A 17704-nucleotide genomic window follows, 5' to 3' on the forward strand; every position below is an offset into this window, starting at 1 on the left:
TGAACAAGCAGCCAAATTAAACCTAACTGGAAAATAACATCACCTCTGTATTTATTTTAGAGGAAAATTGGAATCATTTGCACTTGTAATAGCATTCCTCTGATTATATCAAGACCTGTATATGCACTGAGCTTCAGATATTTCCAAATATGTTTGTTTATACTGCTAACAAAAACTCTGAATGGGAAGAATGATTCACAGCAAAAGCCTGACTGTTTGTTGAATAAATATTTGTGTCAGAAATCATGTGAGAAAAGACTTTATTGTTGATCTCATAACAATACCCATAAGTACTAATATTTTAATCTTACTCTGGGGCATCAACATGTTCATCAGGAACATGTTGAAGAAGCTAGATTAATTCTTCATAACATGGTATCTTCATTGACAAATTTAAGAGTTCTGGCTAGAATGCTTTCAATTCTATATTTTTGGGGGGAAAGATTAGATCTGACAGCTCTTTCATCCTCTGGTTTCTGTTTTTAAAAACTGTTGTTAGCTGGGCAACTCTTCAATCATCCAATAAAGAGGAACATTTTAATAAGTAATGTATTTTATTTAATCATTCTCCCATTTCCTACTGCAGTTATTGAAGAACTGGCCTCTCAAATGAAAATCCTTTGAACTCAATGATGTCTTACAATTTAATTTGTTGATCAATTCTAAAACCTCTTCGCTGCTATTAATAACTGACAAAGCTCTACCATGTATATCCAGGTGAGAGGAATGTGAATGAAACTATCTCTTGCTTCTTTAAAAAAAAACATCATACCAGAAGTTTACAATTTAACTTATAGCACAGTGTTGGCAACTTGAAGATGTCCAGACTTCAACTCCCAGAATTCCCCAGCCAGCATTCGCTTCAATTCTGGGAATTGAAGTCCGGACATCTTCAAGTTGCCAAGGTTGAAAAACACTGTTATAGCATATTATGCCTATCCATCCGTAGAGTCAAACATAAAGTGGCATTGAGAAATCAATATAAAATTTGAATAATAATGACACCATGGCTGTCCGTGAGATACTGTACAGGTAGCCCTAGACTTATGATTATAATTGAGCCCCAAATTTTGGATATAAGTCATGATGGTCAAAAAGTGAGTCACCACATGATTGCACCTGATTTTACTACTTTTTTGCACCGCTCACAAATTGAACTTTCAACTTTGAAATGGACCCATGCTACCGCAGCCATCTTTTCATTTCTCAGCTTGCCACACAATAAGGGGAGGAGGAAGAGGTTCGGGATGTCAGACCAGACCAGTGGTGGGTTGCAAACGGTACGCTCTGGTACGGACGTACCAGTGCCTGCCCGGAGCACCGGGTACTGTTCCGGTACTGTGCTCCGTCTTCTGTTGTACACAGGTTCCCTACATGGGATTTACCTTTAGTTCTTCAAGCAATGACTGATCCTCCTTTTGAACCTATTCGCACAGTTGCTCTTGAGCTCCTGACTCTGAAGGTAACATTTTTGATTGCCGTTACGTCGGCCAGATGAATTTCGGAGCTTGGGCGGCTTTCTTCTCGCAACGATTTATGCATTTTCCATCAGGACAGGGTAACCTGAAGGTTAGATCCTGTTTTCCTGCCCCAAGTTAATTCTCCATTTCACAGGGCGCAGGAGATCTTGTTGCCCCATTTTTTTTTCAAGCTCCCGTATATGCTAGGGAACGTCTCTGGCACAGGCTAGATGTCTAGAGGGCATTGAGGATTTACCTCAAACGCATGGCTTCGTTCTGCAAGTCAGAGGCCCTTCTGGTGTCATTCCAGCCATCCACAAAGGGAGCTAGGGTAACCTCAAACACAATAGGTAGATGATTGAGGAAGGCTATTTCTTTGGCTTATGAAACTAAGGGCAAGGTTCCACCTCAGGGTATTACCACGTATTCTACTCGCAGTGCGGCTACCACGGGGCGGCATGGGTGACAAGCGCCATTTGAGAACATCTGTAGGGCTGCCTCCTGGGCATCCCCTATGTCTTTTATTAGGCACTACAGACTGGATGCTTATGCGTCAGCTGAAGCATCCTTTGGAGGTAGACTGTTGCAGCAGGTAGTGGCTCCCGTGGCCGCTACAGTTTCATAATTTATTTCCCTCCCTAGGGACGGCAGCTTGGGTACGTCCCAATGGTAGCACCTCCCGCTCTCCATCATTGAGAACGGTCGTTGGTTGTTACCTGAACATCAATTCTAATGATGATTGCAGGAGGTGCTACCTCCCACCCTAATTAGTGTAGCAGCAGAGGGAGGAGGTACCCTTGTTGTGATATTTATTCCACATGTTTACTCCTGACGACCACGAGGAACTGGGCAGAAGGAGCAGAGGCGTGGCTGCAACGATTTCTCTCAGTCTATGGACCAATCAGGATTGAAAATAGCCCGATGGTGGCACCTCCTGCTCTCATTATTAGAATCGATATTCAGGTAAGTATCAACTATCATTTTATGTACTGCTAGGATACAATTTATTAGGCACTAATACCATTCTATAAAGCCTTAGTAAGACCACCTCTAGAATACTGCATCTAGTTTTGGTCACCAAACTATAAAAAAGATGTTGAGACTCTAGAAAGAGTACAGAGAAGAGCAACCAAGATGATTAGGGGACTGGAGGCTAAAACATACAATGAACAGTTACAGGAATTGGGCATGGTTAGTCTAGTGAAGAGAAGGACCAGGGGAGACATGATAGCAGGGCTGTCACAGAGAGGAAGGGGTGAACCTGTTTTCCAAAGCACCTGAAGGCCAGACAAGGAATAATGGATGGAAACTGATCAAGAAGAGATTCAACCTAGAAATAAGGATAAATTTTCTTACAGTGAGAGCAATCAACCAATGGAATAGAAGTTGCCTTCAGACGTTGTGGGAGCTTCATCACTGGAGGCTTTCAAGAAGAGACTGAACTGGCATCTGTCAGAAATGGTGTATGGTCCCCTGCTAGGGTGGGGGATTCGACTAGATGACCTATAAGGTCCCTTCCAGCTCTGTTAATCTGTTAAGATTATTGCTGCATTGGCTTCAATACAAAATTGGTTACCACTAAATTCTAGGAGGAAGTAGGAAGGAAATTGCAAGTAGGAAGCTACAAGATGGCAATCAGTTGATATCTTTTGCACTTAATTCCTTACATCTTGCCACCCTGCAATTTCTCCTTGTCTTTCTGCCCAGCAGATTGCATCTTTCTTATGTCTACTATTTTGACGAGCATCTGCAATGGCCATGCAACATTTGGTGAATTTTCATTTGGTGAACTGATGTGTTGTAGAAATAGCAGACGGGCAGGAAAAGAAAGATGCATCTTACAATTTCCCAGCTGATGTATCAGCCATGCAGATAAAGACCCCAGAAAGATTGTGTTAGGACTGGCAGTGAGAATACAAATTAGAACAGTGAAAAGGAAAGAAAGGAAAATAGTGGGTGTGATCGTGAAATCACATTATTGCTCCAGCCTCAGAAGGTCCTCTCCAGTGTCTTGCTGGCTCCTTTCCCTTTCATTTATTAATCTCCTTAATGCACTGAACAAATAGACTTTAGAATTATAAAACAGGCAGTGGGCCCTGTCATTCCTCTGACCTATGTTTTAGGCTTCATACAATCCACCAATTGCACATATATATACTGTATACGTTTACTCGAACAATTGCTGATACTGGGGAAAAGGTCATCATGATAGGAAGGTGATCTCATGGTACATAAGGAACTTCTATTAAAATAACAAAAAATGATACGGGAGTTGGATAAGAAAAAAAATTAAACCCGTTAAATGATTGTGAGATTTTTATTTATTTTTTGCAATGGGATTTTTTTTGATCAGGGGCCATTCTGCAATTTTCTCTGCCTCAAACCTTCAGTTGGGTAATATTTTGCCAATAAAATAATGTTCTTAGGTTCTTCTTTGGTTGGCCCAAATAAAGATATTACGACCCAACAATTGACTAATTAATTAAACTAAGCATTTAGATTTCTAGCAAGCGTGAATAAATGCAAGTAAATGTATAATTTTGTACTTTAAAATATCTAGCTACTCTACAGATTATTGTAAAGATGACTGAGATATTTATAGGGTGACCACTATACACTAAACAATAATTTTCATGATGGTTTGAGTAATTCGCAACAGCTAGATAAAATATTTACGGCCCCCACACATCCTGGATATAAACAGCTTCAACTTCTTCCCTCAAGACGATGCTACATGGCATTGCACACCAAAACACCTAGATACAAGGACACAGCCCCCACCCCCCCAGACCATCACTCTGATAAACAATTAATTCCCACAACACTGTCTTATGCCTTGGGACATCAAACCAACTAATAGGGCTGTATTACTACTATCTTTCTCATCTTTCCTATTACCTATTTCCTTAGATTATAGAGTATAACCTTGTTGTTTGTAACTTATGATTTATGTTGATTGTTTATTTAGTATCTTTTGAGTCTCACTGAGTGTTATATCTTATGATTTATGGTGGTTGCATTTTATGATCATGATTTATCACTTGTTGCTTGTGTGTACACAGAGAGCTTATGCACCAAAGACAAATTCCTTTTGTGTCCAATTACACTTCGCCAATAAAGAATCCTGTTCCTTTTCTATTCTGTTCTAGTCTAGTCTAGGTCATTATTTTTTTTACATAGCATGCTAAAGCAAAATCAGCCTTTTGTTAGCTGTGAATTTAGCCAGCATGTAGAAAGTCATGTCAACATTTAATACCAGTATGTGCTTTACAGATTTTAAGCATTTTTCTCTCTGCTTTGGGTTTTCAGCTTGAGTGATATTAAATATTTGGTGGGAAAAAATAATAGATGTTTTTACTTATTACAGATGCTGTGACATGGCCTTTTGTAAGGTAAAGCCCTCTATATTAAATGGGTTAAATCATCCTTTCCCATTTTCCTCCTCCAGATTTAGCAAAGTATTATACATACTAAATGCAGTTAACTGGCATTGTATTCCCTAATATTTGGAAGGCATCAATTTGTACCTGAAATAAGCAGAAATAGACAGGATTAATTTGCAATCAGTCGAAACAATTAGCTATTAAACTGAAAGGGAGAACTATAGTTACGTTACATCTGTACAAGACCTCAAATCTGAGCACAAGACAAAATTTAAAAAAAGAGATTTCTTCACCAGGTTTATTTCATGCTGTACCATGGGTTCTTTCAATCATGGGCGAATGAACAGGTCACTGTGGCCTAGTTCATACATAAGCTAACAGCAAATTAAAAATATACAGCTTAACATTACATGCGGAATCAAGTTTTTATCAATCAGCAACTACCAATGAGACTCTAGTTCTCAACCCCAGTTGAACACCAATGCAAACGATAAACAGTATCGATTGAAAAACCAAAACACATATTTGAACAAACTCATGATTCTCCATTCAAAAATATAACCTCAATCCATCAAGAGAGCTGAGGTGGCGCAGTGGTTAGAGTGCAGTATTGCAAGCTATTTCAGCTGACTGCTAGTTGCAGTTCAGCAGTTCAAATCTCACCAGGCTCAAGGTTGACTCAATCTTCCATCCTTCCAAGGTGGGTAAAATGAGGACCCAGATTGTTGGGGGCAATAGACTGACTCTGTAAACCGCTTAGAGAGGGCTGTAAAAGCACTCTGAAATGGTATATAAGTCTAAGTGCTATAGCTATGTATGTTAAGTACCGGTATATAACACTTCAGCACAAACGTCTTTATTGCATTTGCTAAAGTATAATGAATGCTCTAAAAATCAAATGCTGAAGGGAATGCATGCTCTTGCATGCATTCAACTGGAATCCCTCTCTTTGAAGAATGCTTTCTTTATGCAAAAGATAGCTAAAATGGTATACATATCAACACTAGATAAAGATAAAAATATGGCTATGCAGCCAGCATCCGTTTTGATAGATTTCAACACACAGTGTTACGGACAATAACCATTTCCTCACTTTTCTAGGGAACTCCTGGTTTATAATCACCTCATATGAAAAGTGAGAAGGGTAATCCAACCCCCTTCCAATCAGAGGTGGTATTCAGCAGGTTTTGACCAGTTCTGGAGAACCGGTAGCGGAAATTTTGAGCAGTTCGGGGGAACCGGTAAATACCACCTCTGACTGGCCCCGCCCCCGTCTATTCTCTGTCTCCCGAGTCCCAGCTGATCGGGAGGGAATGGAGATTTTGCAGTATCCTTTCCCTGGAGTGGGGGGGGGATGGAGATTTTACAGTATCCTTCCCCTGCCACGCCCACCAAGCCACGCCCACAGAAACGGATCCCACCATTGCTTCCAATACCTCAGTGAATCAGACAGTATCTGCCTGAATCAGTTCAAAGTATTATCTTGTTTCTTAGGGCTTAACAATGCTTTATTCCTCTTTGTCTAGGAAACAATTCTTGCACACCTCCTTCAGGGTCATTTTCCTTACTTTCTGCATGTTAAAACCACTAGATTGCTGTTCACCAATCTATAAGTTGCATAACTGTCTAGAATCTTGCTATGTGAGTGAGGGATCCTTGATGCCCTTCGAGCTTGGTTGTTTTCTTGCAGATATTTCTTTAGGGAGTGAACTGATGCTGTTACCTAGTATGGGTAATTAAATGTCTGCAAGAAAGCAATTAAGCTCAGAGAGCACCAAGGGCCCCTCATTTCAACCTTGAGGTACACATGTTCTCCTTTATCCGTATCTTATTATATATGTCCATGAACAACAACAGGGTCTATTTTTAAGAATTCCTTAAATCCACCATTGACAGAAATTGAAATAACTAAAGCTGAAACAACTTTATTACAGCCTAAAAGCAGCATAGCATTTCTTCTGAAAAACGAGAATATTGTCCATCATCTTAAAATGTCCCACTTTTTAAAAACCATTAAGGCTGTTTCAGATATTTATTTTAGGTTTCAATACAGGTTGCTGTGGAAATAAAATGATTACATTTTTTAAAACCCCTTTTCACGCTCTTTTCTTCTTTTCCATTCAAGAAAACAAGCAGTACAGAATCAACGTTTTCTTTAGGTTTGTTGTTCTATGGGGCAAAATAATCCATTCATCCCAGTTGGTAGCAATGATGTTATAGTTTCTATCAGCAAATAGCCGAAACATAAAAATAAATCAAAACACTACTTTACAAATTAAGTTCATCGTTGCCATAAATGGGAAAGCTAAAGTTAGGGCTTAGGATGGCACAGGGAAATCCCATGCCTATGCAATGGGACAGGCTGTGGACAGAAAATCTGCTGGACACATCAACTCCATGATCAGACCTATAACATATCAGATGTAGAAGAGATATGAAATCCTGCTGCAAACGGAAAAAGCTTCAAATTAACAACTGGCAATCTGGAGAGGATTTCTATGCCACCTAGTGATTGGCACTGGCAGATCAGCAGCAAAAGGTAGAGCTTGGGATTCAAAGAGCTACCCGAGGGCTTCTGGTCTTACTCCTCTTTAGCAAACAACATTTCAATGAAGCTTCATAAAATGAATACTGCAAAAGTACCTTTAAACCTCTGGGTGACAGTGGCTGGAGTAATTGCAGCAAATTTAAATACAAATTTGAAGTCCTAGACATCTACTGTAATTGTTGACCTAGCTCTATTGATTCTGGATAATGTAATCAAGTGTGGGAAACCAAGAGCTCAGAAGCAAAGGATGAGTGTAGCATGCGAAAGGTTCAAAGTTCAAGTCCGAGCATCTTCAGTTCAAAAGATCAGGAGGCATTTAGGAAACTGACAGGTCAGTGCCAATTACAGTGCTGTAGACACTTGTATGCCAAAACAGTGCAGTATCCTATACACCCATTCATCAGTACCTCAAAGCTGGTTTTCACTAGGTAATTTTCACTTCAAACATCAGATTAAGACTCATGTGATAAAACATAGAAACTTGCACAGATACTTAGATGGAGTTAACGTTTTAAGCTAAGCCATAATTTTTGTGATCATAGTTTGCTGTGTGTTTCTAGTTCTACCTTGGCCATGAATGCCAGCTTGGACCAGTCTCTCTCTCTCTCCCTCCCTCCCTCCCTCCCTCCCTCCCTCCCTCCCTCCCTCCCTCCCTCCCTCTCCCTCCCTCCCTCCCTCCCTCCCTCCCTCCCTCCCTCTCTCAGCCCAATTCACAACACAGGGCTGTTGTTCTGGGGACAATAGGAGAGGAAAGAATGTTGGATATGTTCATTCCCTTGAGTTATTTGTAAAAATAATAAAGATGGAACACAAGCAAGCAAACAAACATACCACAATTGTTTCTAACATTTCTAAGACAAAACGAAATGAATCATATTAACACATGCTATAATGGGTGAACTTTATATAGAAAGTGTAGTGTAGTGTATCCCTATCTGTAGCTTACTACAGGTAGGGATACACTACAAACAAAGGTGGAATTCAGCAGGTTTTGACCACTTCTGGAGAACCGGTAGAGGAAATTTTGAGTAGCTCAAAGAACCAGTAAATACCACCTCTGACTGGTCCCGCCCCCCTCTAGTCTCTGTCTCCCGAGTCCCTCCTGATTGGGAGGGAATGGGAATGTTGCAGTATCCTTCCCATGGAGTGGGGAGGGAATGGAGATTTTGCAGTATCCTTCCCTTGGAGTGGGAAGAAAATGGGGATTTTGCAGTATCCTTCCCTTGTCATGCCCACTACTACAGAACTGGTAGTAAAAAAAAAGAATCCTACCACTGACTACAAAATAGCCTTCTTCAAACGGGGCACCCTTCATATGTATTAATTAAAATTCCCAGGGTTGTGAGCAATGGTTGTCTAGCTGGGAGATTCACAGAGATGAAGTTCATGTTTCTCTAAATTAGGGGACACTTCTCTTCAATATCACATTTTCTCTGTAGTCAGGATTTTGTTTAAGGAGAAGCATTAAATCACATGAGATCAGTAGTACAATATGACATATTTCAGCCCTGACATTTGGCCTGATAATGCAATCTACTTTATTCTCAGTGCTATGTCATCATGAAGCTGACTGTTAGCCAATGTTCTCCCCCCCCTCCCAATCATTTTTCAACAGACCCAGTGCCTGGGTGGCTTACAGACATCAGCAAATGTGACAAGACGTATTGATGTTTCAATCACAATCCCATAAGACCTATGCTTGATAAATGAATATATCTGTCAAGCTGGTTTTTATCAAAGCCTATTAAAGAATGTTTCGTTTGAAACTCTTGTTCCTGTTCAATTGCTGATTTTGCATCATATTACCTTCTTAAGACTAGCAGTAACTTAAACAATTATAGCTGACTAGCCTTATATTTGTAGGGACATTTAAATCTTTGCTATTAATATCAAAGTATTGCCTATATCACATATATGTTACAATTAAATATTCCTTCTTTATTATATTATATTCCCTCATAGTTGTCAAACTCTTACTTCCATTCCTGTGTAGTTTTTAGAAGAAACTAACAGATTAATAGAGTTGGAAGGGACCTTGGAGGTCTTCTAGTCCAACTCCCTGCTCAAGCAGGAAACCATATACCATTTCAGACAAATGGTTGTCCAATCTCTTCTTTAAAAACTCCCATGTTGGAGCATTCACAACTTCTGGAGGCAAGTTGTTGCACTGATTAATTGTTCTAACTCTCGGGAAATTTCTCCTTAGCTCTAGGTTGGTTCTCTCCTTGATTAGTTTCCATCCATTGCTTATTTTCCTGTCTTCAGGTGTTTTGGAGAATAGCTTGACCCCTTCTTCTATGTGGCAGCCCCTTAGATACTGGAACACTGTTATCATGTCACCCCTAGTTCTTCTTTTCATTAAACTGGACATACCCAATTCCAGCAACCGTTCTTCATATGTTTTAGTCTCCAGTCCCCTAATCATCTTTGTTGCTCTTCTTTGTACTCTTTCTAGATTCTCAGCATCTTTTGTTAATATTATGGTGACCAAAGCTGGAAGCAATATTCCAAGTGTGATCTTACCAAGGCATTATAAAGTGGTAATATAAAGGATCTTACTCCCAAACTTGATCCAAGTTTGAATATTAAAATTTATACTGATTTTTTTTTAATTTTCCAACCCCCCTCCCCAAATATATTAATTTAATACAAACTATGTTTTAGGAATTATTTCCAACCAATGACCAATCACAATTATCAGACAGTAGAATGGTTAGATGGCTTTTCCTTATCACAAGGTTAATATCTGAAACACCCATCACTGATGTTCAAGGGTATAATAGGTGTCACTGAATCAAAGGAAAACAAACTGATAATAGATCTCTCCATTAGCAAAAAAGGAGACAGATGGAAACTGGTGTCTTGTGATTGAACTGCATAATAACAGAGATAGGCTACTTAAACAAGCTAGTCCTTCCTATGAACTCTCCCGAACTACAAGATAACAAACTTCCCATTCTAATACCAGTTAGACAACCAATTCCTACTTTTTGTCTTAATCAGGTGCCTAATATCTACTAGACACATAAAAATGTAGCTAGACCTCATTAATACATAGCTTTCTCTTGCTGATGCCTAAACTCTGGGAGAAGAGAGAAATTGTCCAATGATAACAATCTCCTCAATTGGAGAAGGATTGTCCGATATAAGGATTAGGACTTTTTAAAATAAAATTGTATTCACTGTAATGTTGGTATCCTCCTTCATAGTCACGTTCTTTGCTATCTAACCAGAGAATGTTAAGGCTGAAAATATCTGGCCACTCCAGAAGATGAGCTATTGTATTGCTTACCTCTGGTGCAGTGGTGGGATTCAAAAAAATAGCAATAGCAATAGCAGTTAGACTTATATACCGCTTCATAGGGCTTTCAGCCCTCTCTAAGTGGTTTACAGAGTCAGCATATTGCCCCCAACAACAATCCAGGTCCTCATTTTACCCACCTCGGAAGGATGGGAGGCTGAGTCAACCCTCAGCCGGTGAGATTTGAACAGCCGAACAGCAGTCAGCTGAAGTAGCCTGCAGTGCTGCATTTAACCACTACGCCACCTCGGCTCTCTTAATTACTACCGGTTCGGTGGGCATGGCTTTGTGGGTGTGGCCTGGCTTGGTGGGCATGGCAGGGGAAGGTTACTGCAAAATCTCCATTCCCTCCCGATCAGCTGGGACTCGGGAGGCAGATAATAGATGGGGGCGGAGCCAGTCAGGGGTGGTATTTATCTGTTCTCCAAACTACTCAAAATTCCTGCTACCAGTTCTCCAGAACTGGTCAGAACCTGCTGAAGACCACCTCTGCTCTGGTGGAAGAAAGAGGCACAAGGTATCTGAATATCAACTTTTTAAAATTGCTTATCCATAACAACATGCTCTCCTCCAATCAATTCAATTCAATTTATTAGATTTATAGGCCGCCCAATCCCAGAGGATTCAGATAATGAATATTGCATTAATAAAGTCGGCGAGGACAGCATTTTCAGCAAAAATGGTTAATTATATTAAATTGCATACAAACCATCCCCCAATGTGTTGTAGAAATTACCATATTAATCATATTCCAAAACAATTGAAGAACATTTGTATACTTATATTATTATATATTATTGCCTTTCTCCAATCCAGAAAAAAACCCAAGTAAAACACATAGGACAATGAACAATTTAACCACAAATAACAGAAGTAGGTGAAAGACTATTCCATTTCAACACTCCAGTCACAAAATTGAGATCTTAGTTTCTGTTCTGTTTTAACTTTAGTTAAAAAAAATAGAGACATCCATGCACATGTTAAGTATTTATACAGTATTCATTGACAGTAGTATAATGGACCTCACAGCTGCTTTTTAGCATAATGACAAGTCAAGCATATTAAAAAGAAATGCTTCATACAACCACCAGAATATATAACCTGCTTCACAAAATGTCCTGAGCCATCATGTCTTTTTGGCTGACAACATTGTGTGAATGCAGTCAGTGGTGTCTTTTAAGCAAATCATTGCCCAGTGTGATATGTGTATTCAGACTCTAACCACTCACCTCAGTAGAAGAAAATGACTTTCACAAACATGTAGAAATCTTGTCTCATGTTTCATAAAGAACATGTTTATGTAGAAGGTAAAAACATATTTATGACCATGTCTGACAACAGAAATTCTAATCAGAAACTCCAAGTTAAATCAAAATGGATTTAAAGAATTATAAGAGGGCTTGTGTAGTTTGTACACAAACTAGCTTAACCACTAAAGTGACAGGACATGTAGGTAAGTGCAAACATAGCTAAAAACAAAGCAGGAAAATAACTTTCTTAATAGATTTGACAGATGTTAACACTCTAGGGCAGTGCTTTTCAATGTTGGCAACTTTATGATGTGTGACATTAAGTTCCCAGAATTCCCCAGCCAGCATGGTGAAACATTCCTTTAAAATGTACATTTTTTTCTGCAAATGGTGTTTGGAGTGATTTTAAACTCATCTGCGCCTCTCTCTCTTTCCTGCTGTTGACTTTTATAATTTCTCCTGGGTCTTCTGGACAATCAAACTGAGAAAGGCCGTTTTATAGAGCACTCATGTTTGTGTATCAGATTTAAAATAGACATAAGGAAACGAGCATAAGTGAAGCACTCCTGTTGCTCAAAAGCAACACAAAGTTTCTCATTTTCACTCAAAATACCAAAATATTTTATTTTATTTTATTAAACACCAAGATTAGAGTGCTTGCAGCCATCCATTCTCTGGCAAGCAACATGGGGAGTTTGCAACCTAAACTGTTGTCATCTATCCCCTTTTTGGCCAGAGAACACACATGGCACATAGGGATTATACAGCACAGGGAAGTACATGGTTGTATACTTATGGATTTTTCATTCATGTTCTCTGCTGCCCCCTGCCAATCCAGAATAGTGAGACTTAGCACTGATTTAACATACGACTGTTTAGCATTAACAGACACTGACTAATTACACATCTGGCTGTGCCTGGCAGCATGCCAGGTGTCCATACTCCAGTTTCACCAATTGATATGTTTTTTTTCAAATGGATACTAAATATGTGTTTTAAACCTGCAAGTGGGTAGGACAGCCTCATTGATGTACTGTAGCTTCCTGCTTCTTGGGGTCCCATCATTTTTACTTCCTTCTTAGATCTAGAATTTAAACCCTATCATGTCAATCTAAATATTAGGGATTTTAAAGTATGAAGACCCTTATTTCTTACTGTGCTATTCCGTTTCGGAAACCCATCAGATTTCAGTTAAAAACTACCTTATAAAGTTTTGCCTGTTAACTTTGTTGTATACACGTCATAATAAGCAAATACAAATAATCCAAGTTGTTCTCCAGTTTCTATGAATGGTTACGATCAGTCATTAACTACAAGCAAAATAATTTGCCTTACAATACCTCCGTGTGTGTGTGTTAACAGATTTTAATAGTCTTAACCAATGATATAAGGTGGTGGGAGAAAACTCCTGAAGTCGTAAACCCAATAGATTTGGGAAATTACAACAGATTTGGAAAGGATAACATTTTCTATTTGCATAATTTGGTTCACCAACAAATGCGCGCTCGACAAAAGCGTGCCGACGAAACCGCGGCAAGAAAACTGCAAGTTCGAAATCGCACCAATGAATGAGCGCAGAAGCGCGCCAACAACAGCGCGCCGACAAAAGCTCTAAACCTAACCCTAACCCTAACCCTAACCCTAACCCTTACCTTAACCCTAATCGCCCTTCTGTCGGCGCACCTTTGTGGGCACGCAGTTGACATCGCGGTTTTATCGCCGCGATTTAATTTATATATCTTAATCTAATGATATATGTCCAATATAGGCAGTATCTTGAGTTAAGAACAAGTTCCATCCCAAATCTGTCTTTAATTCAAATTTGAATGTAAATCAGAATTCATATTTCAGAACAGACTGCCTTTTATTAAAAATGGTGGATGACATTCTCTGCCTTAAGTTAACAAACTGCTGAGGACATGCAATCTTTTCTTGACCCTTTGCAAACTACTGAAAAGAGGCTATATATTAAAAATGGTGGTTTCAGCAGCTCATGAAAACATTATATAGCTTCAGCAGTTTATCAGTTTGAGGAAGGAGCATATATTCTGTCATTTTTAATAGTACTGCTATTACTATTAGTAATAGTAATAGCGGTGGCTCAGTGGCTAAGATGCTGAGCTTGTCAATCAGAAAGGTCGGCAGTTCAAATCCCTAGCGCCACATAATGGAGTGAGCTCCCATTACTTCTCCCAGATTCTGCCAACCTAGCAGTTCGAAAGCATGTAAAAATGCAAGTAGAAAAATAGGAACCACCTTTGGTGGGAAGGTAACAGCGTTCTGTGCGCCTTTGGTGGTTGGGCATGCCGGCCACATGACCATGGAGAAGTCTTTGGACAGCACTGGCTCTTCGGCTTTGAAACGGAGATGAGCACCGCCCCTAGAGTCAAGAACGACTAGCACATATGAGGAGAACCTTTACCTTTATAGCCCATTCATTAAGTACAAATTGTCTATAAATCAAACTTTCTTAACCCAGGGACTATCTGTATAAAATTTCTAAATTTTGCAGAGTCTAAAAATTAAATCAGACCAATCATACATGTAGGGCCCTAATAGTATATGAGTGAGTGCTTTTAATTTGAAAAGTTTTGTAATTTGGGAAAGGGTGATAGGCAGAGGAAAGGACAGATTAGAAATGGTCCATGGTAGATTCCAAAAGCATTAATCTAATTGTAAAATATTTCTGCATTGGCAATCAGGCTTTGCTTCTAAATAAAGAACCAAATTTATGGGAACTGAATTTGAAGACAATCCCATAGCTGTTGTTGTCACACTGTCACATGTACCGTGGCGGTCCAATCTGCCCACTTTAAGTCCACAGAAGAAAATACAGGTGTGTGCACACTCACACCATGCTGCACTGTGCTTCACAGAAGGCTCAAACATTTGGGAATGCAAATGTTCATATTTTATATTTGTAAATGATTTATTTTAGAGATTGATTTCTAAGTGGGAAACAGGAGATTAAATTAATATGTAGTGAATTCATTTACAAAGAATTTCCAATAAAGTAATTATTATTTTTTTTGCAGCAAACATAAGTTTTGGGGCATTTTAAATACTACCAGATTATTGCCTAATTTGATGGATCATAATTCATTTCATCACTTGAAAACTTTTGTGATAATACATGTGCTATTCCCTAAGGTACCAAAAGACTATTTGCTCTGCTTTTTAGATATTTTGAATTGTATCACGTTGCACTGGATTCATAATTTGTCATCCTGAAAGTGCCCAACTGAAATCAGATTTTTCTTGTGAGAGATCCATATAGGAGTATATGGGCATGGATAGGCATTCTGAATTTAGAATGAGATCTAAATACCATCTAGTGTAACCTTCTTTTCCTATGTGACTAACTAGTTTAGTTCTCTAATTCTCAAACCTATGAAAAGTACATTATATATTGTATACTGTGAGTGAGTATAATGTAAAGAAGCAACAAACCAGTGGTGGAATTCAAAAGTTTTTTACTACCGGTTCTGTGGGCATGGCCTGGTGGGCATGGCATGGCATGGCATGGTGGGCGTGGCTTGGTGGGCATAGTAGGGAAAAGATACTGTAAAAACTCCATTGCCTACCCACTCCAGGGGAAGGTTATTGCAAAATCCCCATTTCCTCCTGATCAGCTGGGACTTGGGAGACAGAGAATAGATTGTGGGTGGGGTGTGGCCAGTCAGAGGTGGTATTTACCGGTTCTTCAAACTACTCAAAATTTCCGGTACCGGTTCTCCAGAAATGATCAGAACCTGCTGAATACCACCTTTGCAACAAACAGAGAAAAAAAAAAATCTTCAAAATCAGGAAATGAATAGTTACACAGGATTTAACTCTATGGAGTGACACAGAGGTGGGTTCCTACCAGTTTGCACCTATTCGGTAGAACCGGTTCATCAAATCTACCGAACCGGTTACAAGAGGTTCCACCAGTGGACCCGGAAAGCAGGCCACACCTACAGAAGAGGTTCCAAAAATTTTTGAAACCCACCACTGGCAAGGATCTTGTAACTTGACAGTTTTAAGACTTGCATGCTTCAATGCCAGAGTTTCTGAATAGCTACTTGGACCGACCTAAGTACTAATTCATAATTTCATATCCGGTCACATGGGCGGCAAGCCACTCCCACAAAGGAGGGCACACCCACAGAGTAGGTTCCAACTATTTTTGAAACCCACCACTGGAGTGACATATATAGAGAACAGGATTCTGTTAGAGAACTTTGAATGTATGGCTTTTTAATTCTCAGCAACCCTAACCTTAACCCTCTCTAATCTTCTATCTGCTGCTATTTGCTGCATGGAGCAGCAAGAGGTGAATTATTTTGTCTGGTAAAGATCATTGACATCTTTATCTGGTAAAGATCATTGAAAGCAATATACGGTTTGAAAGCAACAATATTTTACTCACTTAGTTGCTTTGACTTTTATGAACTGATGAACATCAGTTCATTAGGATTACCTACCAGTAATTGGTCTGACTTTTTGGAAGTTCATGCTTATGTTATCAGTGATAGCATCTAGCCATTTTATTTTCTGGTTGCCCCCTTTTTAAATTGCTTTTCAATTTTCTAAGCATCAGTTTTTTCATACGACTATTTGTTCGTTTATTCATTCATTTTCTGTAGCTTCCCCTCTCAAACAGGTGACTTTGAGCAGTAAACAATCATAAAATCAATTAAAATAAAGTACAAATATTATATCAGACAGGGAAAATTTCCACTATGTGTCCAAAATATTTATGATTTAGATTCCTGATCAGTGCAGCACTAAAAGCTGAATGCCTCTAATACCAGGAGCAATAAATAGTAATTATGACTAGGAGCCTTTGACAGCCTGATTCTCCTTGTCCAATTCAAAATAATTCTGGAGTCATTAAGCAAATTGTTTTGCTTCAGGTTAAGTTCAATTCATAGGCATATGCACAAATCAGAAAGAAAGCTCATCATATACTGGAGCATATGAACCTATTTAATTGGGACTTAGACTACAGCAGATTTCTTTCTCCACATTCAAGTTCAAGCATGAATATGTATTAAGCATCTTTCCGAGTTCTATTGCTTCAGAATTTCTTCTCTTGTTTAATTTGGAGCTTTCAGAAAATTAAACGTGCATCGTCAGGAAAGTTGCACAAAACCTTTTGGTTATCAAAATGCTTCTAAGGATAAATCTATACCACATTTTATAAAAGTCTAGTTCATCAAGGATGCTTTGGATCCTGCACCAGGAATTCTTGTATGAAATTACAGGTGCGAAATTTTTCAAGGAAAAGCAATAGATATGATACTAGGTGAGCTGACTCACAACCAGAATTCAAGTCAAAGGCAAAAAAAGTAAACACAATCCGAGAACAAGCCAGCAGAAAGGAATAAAGAATAATCAGTCTATATCAGTGTTTCTCAACCTTGACAACTTGAAGTCCTGTGGACTTCAACTCCCAGAATTCCCCAGCCAGCTATGCTGGTCTATATCAATGATTCCTGGAATAAGAAATCTTTGTACAATCCATCATACCAATGGCCAATCTGGCTGAGCAAGGCAACCCAACAACTGAGGACATTTGTGAAACAAACAAATCTATTGATTTTCAGATAGATAAAAGTGGTCAGACAGAAAACCATCTACTGACAGTTTTATGACCACAATTGAGCCCCAAATTTTTTGTTGCTAAGTGAGACAATGGGTTAAGTGATCTTCTCCCATTTCTCCCAAGAGCCGAGATGGCGCAGTGGTTAAATGCAGCACTGCAGGCTACTTCAGCT

The 17704-nt window shown here is 39.1% G+C and overlaps 1 protein-coding gene across 2 annotated transcripts in view; it reads right to left on the reverse strand.

The window, feature by feature from the left end:
• The window catches only part of CACNA1C (calcium voltage-gated channel subunit alpha1 C), a 483479-nt gene that overhangs the window by 367028 nt on the left and 98747 nt on the right, over positions 1-17704 (reverse strand). The gene's annotated exons all lie outside the window — the stretch shown is intronic.

Source organism: Thamnophis elegans, chromosome 7 (genome assembly GCF_009769535.1).
Source record: "Thamnophis elegans isolate rThaEle1 chromosome 7, rThaEle1.pri, whole genome shotgun sequence".
NCBI classification, from domain to species: Eukaryota; Metazoa; Chordata; class Lepidosauria; order Squamata; family Colubridae; genus Thamnophis; species Thamnophis elegans.